We start from the raw sequence: 8,654 nt of genomic DNA, 5'->3' as shown, positions 1-8,654 counted from the left end.
AAAAAAAAAAAAACAGAAACACGCTGGCCGATATTTGCATGAAATTATGTCGAATCGCGGCTTCCTACGGTAAAAGGAAATCGAACGAGTTTTTTGTACGAGCAATCAGCCGTACTGGGCAATTACACGAGCAACTGTTGATTAGCGACGTGTGGCCAGCATTAGAAATAATTAATCATTCAAACGAGCCAAACGGGCTGGATTGCTGGCTGCCATGTTAATGATCATTTTTTAAATCGAGAACTTACTATAGATGTTTTTTGAATTTTCTATCGGTAACGTAAATTTACGTTTATTTTTAAAAATTTGTATCCTCGATGACGTCGTTCGGCCGTATCCCAAATTTACGAGACTCGCGTACGTTATCGGTCAAGGGTCACGCTATCGGAAGGCGATACGGGTCGATCCTCGAATAATTTTTATCTCACTATGTACACACCTATGTATGCTTATATGTGAAAACTTGTTACACCATTTTGTATTTGGCCACCGGCGAGGAGTGTCGACGGGTGGTAACAGTCAGCCCCAACCGTGTGCCTGTCCCTTTTGTCGGGTGCCTGGTGACTCCTGAAAATCGAACCCCTAATGGAATTAACGAGGCCCGATGCTTCGAATGGCTCCGGGGTGTCCGCGTGGCTGCCGCCGTTTCCTACGTCACCGCCGAAGGGTACGAAAAGTCACACTCCCCTAGTCGCAAGGCTTAACCAATCATGGTTGAGAAATAAGTGAGCTTCCAATCGACCCCTACGATTGGTCCGTATCCGGTGGACTGATTAGCCAGGAAATCGTGCGTGTATACGCGTCACACGTGCGTCGCCATAACCGAGAGGGGCCTTTAACCCATCCGGAGGATATTGAAAAGAAAATTTTCCCCAAAGACATTTCCGCTGTGGATATGCCGTTTGCTTCGATTAAAAATTACTTTTTTAATAATAATTATTATTACAAGACAGCACAGCAATACACGACGATGATCTTCGACTCGAGTCGGCTCGCATGTAAATTCGAAAAGCAGTATGCAATTGGGTCTCGGAGCGTGCCCAAGGTGGCTGAGTACGATGCCGCGTTAAGGCGGTATATTAATTTATCAATGCTCCCTACGTAATAATCACATCACATAATCTCACCGTAAATCATCCTCATTCGTTACAGCTTCGCCGAGTCATTAGTACCTCCGCACGTGAGGTTGCACCGAGTTGAAAATAATTTCTCATGGCTATTTGCACTCGTCCTACGATTTGACGCGTATTGCCAAATCGTTATGAAGAATCTGAGGGAATCGAAGGGTATCGAGGTATATCACGGGGTAGGTCTTAGCCTGTGACGTCGTAGGATGCTTGACGATAATAATAATGGTAATGGCAAAAATCGATTACACTAACGAATTCCCGTCGATCGATATCTCGAACGTGGCAGACCCGCTCGAATTTTTGAGATTCTGAATAATCTGGGGAAATCGAAGGGTATCGAGGTATATCACGGGGTAGGTCTTAGCCTGTGACGTCGTAGGATGCTTGACGATAATAATAATGGTAATAGCAAAATTCGATTCCACTAACGAATCCCCGTCGACCGACGTCTCGAACGTCGCGGAGCCGCTCGAATTTTCAATAGAAAATCCCGCGATCTCCGAAGAACGCTGCCACGTAATTATTTGGAGCGGAGCGCAGAGTCATTAAAGAGATTTCGAATTCGTTCGCCGGGAGAGCGCGTAGGCCGCTCGCGCGACGCGTCGGACAGGGAACTCGACGCAAAGTCCCGCCCATGCCAAGTTCTAACTAATTTCTAATACGCTCCGATACTCGGCGAGCGCGCAGCTTCGTTCTCCGGCGTAGCCGTGTATTTCGTAAGACGCGTGTTCCGATGTGACAAGATCGTGGGACAGCATTTCATCTCGAGGGAGCCGGCGAACGGGATAGATGCTTGGTGAGATAAGATCCGTTGGCTGTTGGGACGCTGGGAGCTGGAGGAGGACGAAGGAAGGAGATAAACGAGAGTTCGGATTGGTACTAGAGAGCGAGATTGTCGGATTGACGGAAAAGAGACGAAATGAAGTGGGTAACGGAAAAAAAAAAGAGAAAAAAAAAAAAGAGAAAAAAAAAATTGGACGCGACTAACACAGGACTTACGAAAGTAACTGGGCCAAAGATGTTTTTTTTTTATTTATTCTAGGCTCGTAAGACTTCACGACTTCGCCATCCACGCAGATTGCCGCTAATTAAGATGAAATTGAAATCAATTCGTTGCTCGGGAGATAACGTGTTATCTTGTCGTTGGTATATATACCGATTGTATTAATTAACATACGAAATGGGGTAAAGGGCGTATAATTGGCTGTATGCGTGTTGCTTAGAAAATAATGGTGTCGTCTTTTTTTTTTTTTTTTTTTTTTTTTTTTTTTTTTTTTTTTTACGTACGTTCAGGCGTGATCAGTGGATTTCAATGATTATTGTTATTTGCCCGATCTAACTTGGGCAGATCGGTACGGTCGGATACGATTTATGGGTTCGATCGGTACGTATTGTATGGAGGATGTGTAATGCACTTACCAAATATATGGAAATGCCAAGGACTCGACGCACGTTATCGGCACGCGGTCTCATTCGGCCGGACATCGTGCGTGGAGAAATCGGTATTCTGTTAATGTTATGTAGTAATGTAGTACTCGATCTCACGCATGCATGGAATTCGAAAGGACACGATTCTTAGCTAGAGAGAATTTTTCTTTTCTTCTTTGGTCGTATCTTTTTTTTATTTTTTATTTCGTCATCATCCCTCCGTCCCACCCATCTCCCGTATACGCTCCTGCGCTTCACTTTATCATGACTAATTATGGTCATCCCGATCTCCCCCGGTATCGTGTCCATTTTAACAGCCGTACGATAAATAAGTCATTAAATCGTTATACTACGCGCACGGCAACGCGGAGGACCCGCGGCCGTACGATTTGACGTCATAAAGTTTCGCAATCGCATTTCACATGCTCTTTGATCGCAGCCGCTTTTACGCTCGTCGCTGACTTATATTTTCGAATCGCAGTGACTTGCCGATGACGATTTTGAAAAGTAGCCGAGAATATAAAAAAATTTCTTTCTCTCTAACTGGAGCGACGTGCTCGGTAGGTAATACATTTTTTTTACGCGATCCCGCCCTTACCGACCTTAACGAGTTCTTTTCTCGATCCCTCCGAGCCTGTAATTATAGATCTTACATGGCCACCATTACCCGGTGATTCTACCAGACCGGGATCGCTACTTCTAAGAACGATTAGTACAAGCAGCCTCGCTCTCTTCCTCGAAACATTGCATAACACTCGAAATATCACACAATGCCTGATGACACTTAATAAGTGGACGCTCTAATGAAATTTATTCACACAACGGACAACTGTTAACGAGGCCTATACTTTGAGTGACGCGCAATGAGACGCGCGCCTCTTCTGCCTTTTGTTCGTGTTTTCGCGGCGATTAGTGACGTCACGTACCAATGCCGACGGGACAAAACATTTGAAGCTACCTTTACCCTGTCTTGCGTCACCCCAGCCCCGCGCCCTCTATTATATACTCTCGTACTTCGGTTTCACCAGAGGTCGAGCCGACGGGTCTCGCTTGACACTGTCACTCCATTCGTACCTGTAGTCACCTAGTGACTTTTTTGTCCCTAGACAATTTCAGTCCCACTGCTTATTTTTCACTTTAGCCTATGGCTTTCTTAAGAACGATCTTGCATGGGATGCACCGATTGCACCCAAGTTTAAGGGAACAATAAATGCGGTTGGGTACGAAGATTTGCATCCAGTCGGTAATAACGCATTCTGTATGCGCTTGATACACAGTATCCTCAGGTCTGTTATCGAAGGACGCAGGAGTGACGCAATCCTTGCGACCAGAAGCGATATCCTGCTGCTCTCATAGCTACGGCTAGTAGCATCAATTATCATCCTTTATGCACCGGGTAAAGAGTGCGCACTCGCTTTATATAAACGTGCACTCTGTTCTATTTAGTCGTAGCATCCGGTAGCTTAAGCGTCTTCAAGCGCGCGAGCACCAGGTATCAGATCGGTGTAGGTATCTGCCATTGAGCTGGAATATACCCAGAGCCTAGTAGGTTTCTGGCTGAAACTTCAGCGGAATGCAGCAGGTTGTATTCTGACCTGTAATATCTGCTCGCAGTGAAACAAGAGCCAGTTCCGTTTTATGATACGAAGATTGCCGATTATTAAGGATTAGTGTATGCCTCTTATGTATCCATTGTGATAACGCGTAACGCTTATCGTAGCAATTTCATAATAGAAATGAAGCTCTTTTGGTACGCGTTATGGAATTTAAAAAATTAAATGTACAGTGTACACACGTATACAGCTACTGCAGTCGCTTTCATTGATGCGACTTACTTAGCTTTCCTGTTGGCTCCGCTCGTTTCCGTTGGAATGAAAATTACCCAGCAACTCGCCCTGCAATCACTATTAGCTGCCAGCAATCGCTACCACACTATCCACGCTATACTGTCCAGACCGATTCAGCATCCAGCTCATTCTTTTTCCGAACCTCGTCGTTCATTGAGAAACTCCCGACGAGCCTCGGGAAACGACGTAAATGCTACGTCGAAGCTGACAAGTGCCGCGATGTGTAGACGGGCGCGTCACTTTGTCGTTTTCGTTAACTTTCGTAACGGAGGGTACACGTGTCGTTGGATAAAACTTCGTAGGATTATCTATACCAGTCCAGTGCACCGTACGGGAGAGGCAGCCCGATTGGCAGCATGTGAAATTGTTGCCGGGTTAGAAGCAAATGTATTACATAGAGTGACAGACGTGAGAATCGTACGCGGCCTAGTTGGTCGGGTCACCGCGAGGGCGGCGCAACCTCCTGTCGGTTCGCGCACGTAAATTATGATCGCGCCGAAGTTATATCCCGAGCTGCTAATTATATCGGCTACTTAAACGCGTGCCGATTAATCTCAGGGTGGCGAAGGCAGTGGCTCTCGGTGTTTCCCTGTCGCCAGGACGACGTCGTGACTAACCTTCTCTCACGTGGCGGGCAACGAGCGATATATCCACGCTAACCGAGTGACAAATAGGCTCACCGCGTACTTCCTAGACGCTGTCGCCGGGGAGTAGACGTGAAATAGCCGTTAACGGCATTAGAGGGAACGACAGGCCTGGGAGTCTCCTGGTAGTTGCGATTAGACTGTGTGTTATTAAACGTTGGAAGGAGCATCTTTTTCAATGCTGCACGCTTTGAGGTCGCGTGGGATAACGCTTGGGAGTCTGAACGCTCCGGTGGATTATCGTGATGGTTTAACACCTGAAACAGTATTGCCAACTATTTCTTGTTGTGTATCTATTACCACGGGTACTACCCGGTTACCTACTATGCTCGTACAGTGTATCAAGGTACTTTGGTGGAACATATTTATGTATTCCCGTGTAAATTTTCTCAACGCTACTGCCACGTCCATACTCCCGGCTTTCAATCGAAACGAAGTCACGCACCTGGATAGCAGCCACCGGACTCGATCAACGTTCTGATTTATATCCGTGCACGCACGGAAAGCTGCTAAGTGCATTTCTAACGGGTAAAATCATCTCCCTTCTGATAGTGGGGTTATCATTTCTTTTTTATATAAAAAATAAATCTACTTTCCTGCTATACAGTCCTGACAGCTACACGTGTTCTCGTTGCGAGATTCCCACTCGATTCTTGACTATCGGTTATCGAATGCTTATGGTTGTCATTAGGCAACTTCACGCGTCCTCCTTTTTTTTTTTGCAATTTGTACGATTCCTCCTCGCGATTTATCTGTCATTCTATTCGCGATTATTACTATTATGGAAATTTGATTACGCAATGATTTTCTTATACGGTCGATCGTGTTCTGAAATCTTTTATTATCCATTACTGCTCGTCGAATTATTATTAAAATTGTTTATCGATGACTAGCGAGGAGTGAAATTGTCTGTGATCGAATTCTCGTACCGATCGATTATTCAGTTTGAAATGTCGGATCGATAATTAGTAATAGGTGTCGATTTCGTATAGTAGCCTAGACGCTAATTTCATTTGATTCTCACGAACCTTGAAAATCCCCATAAACCATCCCACTTGTCTAGTGATATTAATGAACGTATTAAATTTCAAAGTCCACACGATCCTTCATCGCAGCCTCGAGAATATCATCCACCACCGATAACATACCGAGCAAATAGAAAGTGCAAGTGCACAACAATAATTGCACTTTGCTCGTTTCACGCGGATCTGTCGTCATCGATGATCGATCGACTCGAACGATACGCGTCTTTAACCATCGTACGATATATCCGATTCGCGCAATAAGCATTCAACGCGTAATACGGTCAAGTGCGTAAGACACGCGACTGCACGCCTCGGCGAGTCTTGGAATTTTCAAAGCCTAACGGCCGCGCGCGCCTCGTGGCTGGCGAATCGGCGCAACTGCCTGACTTCACGGTTGATCCCGATCGGTCGGCAGAGTCATCGGTAAACGCTGAAACCATTTCACAATTGAGCCCCGCATAAAAGGTTATGTGCGACGGAACTATAGTAAATACGGCATATACAACGAGGGACCGCCGGCTACGTTCACGGGGGGGCATTACGACGCTATGAAAACAGAGTCGTTTGTTACCGTTAAATAAATTAATACGCGCCCACTCACAGTATAATAGAGATTGGTCCCCAGCTCGTGTCTCTTTGCCACGATAACTAGAGATCGATAAATAGAGATAGCATGCCAATAGAGTGGGCCGGCTGACATTTTGCCATTTTGCCATTTTGCCATTTGCGTGGGTAATCGCGACGGAACAGGTGTCGCTTCTGTCGTTATCCGTGTGTATACCTGTAGCTACGTATTCATCTAGACACTTACCGATCAGCTGCTTTTACCAATATAAATAACAGCGACGGGATAACAAATAGGAACAACCACGCATACGTGAATTTTTAATAAATACGACCGCAACAGCGCATCGTAACAATATTCACGTGTAAAGTGTATCGAAGTACACGCACAGACCCGTCGCGTCGCTTCGACGTGTCAGAGCCTGTTTGGAAGTTTCTATTTCGCTATAATCCCGTCGGATGGCACCACCGTCTGGCAGTATCCCGATACACCCCGGGACGATGCACGTGTCAAATTTACGAGCTATGTAAAGCACAACGGAGGCGCGTAAAGGCACGTAGAAGACACCGTGGAAACTGCTGACGCAATGTGGCTACGCGTTTAACCTTTGTTGGCGTAAACTTATAATCCTGCACGATATACCAGCCGTACCTAATCTCTGTTCGCACGTTTCGTTTACACCTTAACCGAATAGACAGGTCGAAACCGTTAGACTGACTACACTGCTCACTTGCAGCTTTGAGGTTATACACAGGCTACGTGATAATTTATGGCCGTTGGCCAACGCGCGTCTCACGATCAGCCTATTTGGCTTCTATGTGATATTTATTGCCTCGATCTGGCCTCTCTCGTCCGCCCGTCGATACACGCCGTCGGCTAAATCTTCTTCTCGCACGTAATAACACTCTCGCTAATAATAATTATTCTATCGACACTGCAAACACACGAAATTCACATCTGCGAGTATCACTGACGTAACCCTTATGACTTTTCAACGGGTTCGTAACTGCCGTAACGATTTCCACTTTTACCCTAGTTATACGTGATATCTCGCGTGTTACGCAATCTGAAGTTGTACAGCGGACCAGGATGAGAATTCGAAAACCATGGAAACTCTTGTGTCGTCCACCTACAAGTTCATGGAAAGTTCAACGGTTTCCAGTGGGATTTTACGCTGTTTCCCGAGGTTTGCTTAGTAATAATAATAATATCAGTCCCCTTCGGTATTCAGTCGGATCCTTTATAGAGGGTCTGTACTTCTTTAGGACGCTCTGTATATCATACAGCATACAGCCACAGTTCGGTAATCAATAATCAAGAGTTTTAGCTTGACCATCGCTTTTCTCTGTGATGATAATAATAATAATATCAGAACACAATACACTTTGGCTGACCCTACCGATATTAAGCATTCCAGAGCGGCAATGCAATAACGCGAGTTATCGATGCACAGGAATTGAAATTTCCTAAGCGTTATATACACGTAAATCGATGAGAGTCGAGTTTAAAATATTCCCAAGATTACATTGGCCCCGTAGACTTATTGCCACGAGACCAAGAACATTTCGTAACTCCCCGATGAATTTTGAAACCCGAGCAGAGAACGCTTCTCGCGCGACTTTCGTTAAGAACCACGAAGATATACGCCATTAACGAAAGCACGTTCTACATTTAATTATCACCGTCCATCGTCTCCGATGACTTACGGTATCTCGCGTGTCGCATATACACATATACACGTGCCTGAACACCTATCGTTCGATCTCCGTACACTTTCAGTCCTGGACTCGCCCATTGCCCGAGTCTGCCAATCACTTATAAAACTAGCAGAAACATATACAGAAACCGAACGTTCGATCGACGCCCACGGTTATCAGTCCCTTTATGTCGGCGAGCGTGCTTGGATATCAATGGTCCTTAACGAGGCTCATCCAGCTCCTTTGGACCGCACAATGCGCGTTAACGTGATTGTACTCGGCCATCTTACGTGACAATTTGGACAAGTGAGGGAAAAC

General features: G+C 45.6%; 1 protein-coding gene across 9 annotated transcripts in view; it reads left to right on the top strand.

Moving 5' to 3' along the window:
- The window catches only part of LOC107270148 (transcription factor AP-2-epsilon), a 124,979-nt gene that overhangs the window by 105,194 nt on the left and 11,131 nt on the right, over window positions 1-8,654 (top strand). The window lies entirely within an intron of this gene.

The sequence above is a fragment of the Cephus cinctus genome, unplaced genomic scaffold (genome assembly GCF_000341935.2).
Source record: "Cephus cinctus unplaced genomic scaffold, Ccin1 Ccin1_scaffold0076, whole genome shotgun sequence".
NCBI lineage: Eukaryota > Metazoa > Arthropoda > Insecta > Hymenoptera > Cephidae > Cephus > Cephus cinctus.
This window is presented reverse-complemented; position numbering and strand designations above follow the sequence as displayed.